Below are 3,325 nucleotides of genomic sequence, written 5' to 3'. Positions count from 1 at the left end.
ACAGGCAAGGCTCTGCCCGGGCCCCACGGCCAGGCCCGGCGCCTGCGAGCACAGGCGGCCTCCAAAGGCCCGGCTGCGGAAAGGCCCCGAAGAGAAAAATACAGTGTGTTTATAAACTCCGCTAGTTACAGGCAGTCTGAAGACTGAAAGCACGGGCCTGCACGGCCGTTTTGTCCTGCCCTAGAGGAGCTAGGCCAAGTCGCATAAGCCTAACAACAAAAGCAGGTTTTACAGCAAAAGTCACTCTCATTACACCTACCTGCAATGAGTTGCTAAAGCTTTTTCTAAAAGATATACTGAACAACAAAACTCGCTTTTCTACTTAGGGACAGTTCACATGTTTTTTTCATCATTGCAACTGTGCAAGTAATAGGATCCGCCTGTATGAAGCAAATTTGCACTGAGGCAGTTGCGTTTGCACGCACCTCTAGCGATAACACTGTACAGAACAGATGTCTTGCTTTACACCAGCATGGCTATTTATAGGTTTGCACAAGAAGCAACACCTACACCTTAAAAAGATTCCATTTAGCCTGCAAGCTGTTTGGGCTGCAGCACAAGGTACTAACATTCCTCTATAACAGCTAAAGCAACCCCTGCATGGCATCACTGCTGGAATAAGCTTGGCTCTAAGTGGCCAGTAAGTAGAAAAAAAACACACACAAGAAACATAAAATAACATTACCATCAAACATACGGATCAACAGAAGTCAGCCCCACTGAAACAGGAGATTCGTATCTGGATGCTACTAGACAGGTTTTTAACTTTTCCAGCTACCTTTGGAGAAGGGCAAGAAGTGTCTCCAGGCAGAGCATGCCCATCACCACAGAGCCTCTAACACTCTGCGTGCCACGTTCCTCTGTAAGAGCACCAAGCACCAAAGTAGCTGCACTCTGTGCCTGCACTGTTGCATTTCACCAACTGAACGGCCTGTTACAAACTAAGGGAGGCACTTTCACTAGCCAGTGAAATGGCACAGGATCTAGACTCACAGGAATTAGTTTTAATCACAACTGTTAAAATAAGTCAGAATTAACAAGGGAGGGAAAAAAACTTAAAGAGAAACAAAACAGATGCTATAGAGAGCTACAGAATTAACATGATCTTTCTTAGGCAAGGCCTAGCAGGCAGGAAAGCCAAATACCTTCCTACTATGCCAAGCTCACAGTAAGAGCTCGTTATGAGCTCAATAGCACTACACAAAGCACCAAAATAAGCCATTCAAGGGCTTCACAGCGACACATAATACTAACAACAGAAAACGACAAATACCTACTTTGTCCTGAACATCACTGCTGTTCACAAATAAAAGCAATTTTAAGAGCACGGAGAGTAGCCTCAGAGTAATAGCCTAAAGCCTCAGACTCTAGCACAAAACCCGAGTGCTATTCTTCATTTTACCAATTTTTCTATGCAATCTTGTAATAAAAGCTAACACTCACATGAGTCAGAACACAGCTACCCATCCCTATGCATAGCAATAAAGGCGTAATGTTGAAATGCATACATCTGCATACACACCAAGTAACAGTAACACCACCTCTCTTTACCCCCTTCTTACTCACTTGGTTGCAGATGCATTACCTCTTCGAGATACAAGCAACATTTGTAGAGCAGCCGCAAAGCCAGTCTCCATTCAGCCTACGAGAACTATGGGGATACATCAGCAAAACTTACACTTTCCTTCCTTGACAGCCCAAACTCAACACACAGCATACATAAAGCTAAAACACAAGAAAAATAATGCTGTTTAAAAAAGGCTAAGTAAACCTACACAAGCTTTTTCCCACAAAACCCAGAGCCATCCTTACTTCTGCAGCCACCACCAAGGCTACTTGGCCTAAGAAGTTCACTTAATTCTCAGGTGTTTTATAACTTCTTTAATTTCCCCATCTGCAACTAATCTCAATCACATGAAGTCAGTAAATTCACCTCTGTTCCTTCAAATTGCCGCTAACTTCTTCAAAGATGTGTGTTCAGTTTAGGAGCCAAGAGCCGTTAGTGTTTTTCTTGAAAGTACTGGGCTGCCTAAGTCTGCACAAAGCCTCTTCAGTTCATCAAAAATAAACTTCTTGTAACACTGGACTTTAACCTAAGAACAATCTGTAATCTCATAATGTCAACATATTTGCTTGAGAGCAGCTAGTGCTGGCAAACAGGATGAGTACAGTGTTTTACATCAGACAACTAAGTAATATTTACTCTTAAATCTGCTCTTCACGACAGTAGCAGTCCCCCTGGGCCAGCAGCACCAGAACTTTAAAACTAGGAGGAACATGCAAATTCTCTTTCTAGTTGAACATCATTTCTTTGGTAATATTACCAGTTGTAGGACTTAAAAGTGGTTACAGTATTTAAAGCACCGAAGTCTTCCCATATGAAAAAAGATTCTTAAAAATGACATGAATCCCCAAATTTCTCTGACTATTGGCTTTCCAGCATATTCCTCACACAAGAAGGAGGAGAGGAAACGAAGGCGTGCTGACTCATACGGATGGTTGCATAAAATGCAGCAACAAATGTCTGATATTAATCAAGCCCAAGCGTTGCTTGGAGCCTCTCTTCCTGTGGGCAGGAAAAACTCTGCCTCTATTTTCAGTGCTGGTAACCCTCAATGTGAAATCAGTGGGAACTTATCAGGGCATGGACTGGTGCTTTCTGCCTGTTCTCCACTAGCATGCAGCTTTTCAATTATTCAGTAGGGCCTGGACCCAGGCGTAGAAGTAGGCCAGATGCAGCAGCCCGCACAGCCGCTTTTTGCCAAGACAGAAACCAGTAGGCGGCACAAATGGACAGCTTTAGCCGCCTCCAGCCTCTCTGCCTTCCCCCAAACAGAAATGCCTGCATCCTGGGGACAGTGCAGCAGCGTGGGGAAATGCGCAGCCTTTAAAATTTATGTCTTAAATGCATGTAAGTTGACACTTCTCTGTCTGAAAAGCAAACCACTTAAATGCACACAACTGCACTTAGCCGGAACAGAATTTTTCACAAAAAAAAAAAAAAAAAAAAAAAAAGAGTCATGTCTGTATGAAGATCTGCAGAAAAAGCCTTGGAAACAAGCCCAAGGAGGGAGTGGAGCGGGCAGAAGGGGACCCACCCCAGTGCGTGGAGAGGGCCTGGAGCGCCGGCTGAGCCCCGGCACTGCAGGCAGGCTGGATGCAGCACCCCAGCGAAGCTCAGGGTGAACCCCGGCACTGCAGGCAGGCTGGACGCAGCACCCCAGCGCAGCTCAGGGTCGCCAGCCCAAACCTGCTTTAGGATTCACTCGGGGAAACAAAAACTACCAATATGGGCACCTGAGTCCTCGCGCACAGACCCGTTCTC

This window comes from Egretta garzetta, unplaced genomic scaffold, assembly GCF_000687185.1.
Source record: "Egretta garzetta isolate BGI_Z169 unplaced genomic scaffold, ASM68718v1 scaffold297, whole genome shotgun sequence".
NCBI lineage: Eukaryota > Metazoa > Chordata > Aves > Pelecaniformes > Ardeidae > Egretta > Egretta garzetta.
Note: the sequence above shows the minus strand (reverse complement) of the source record.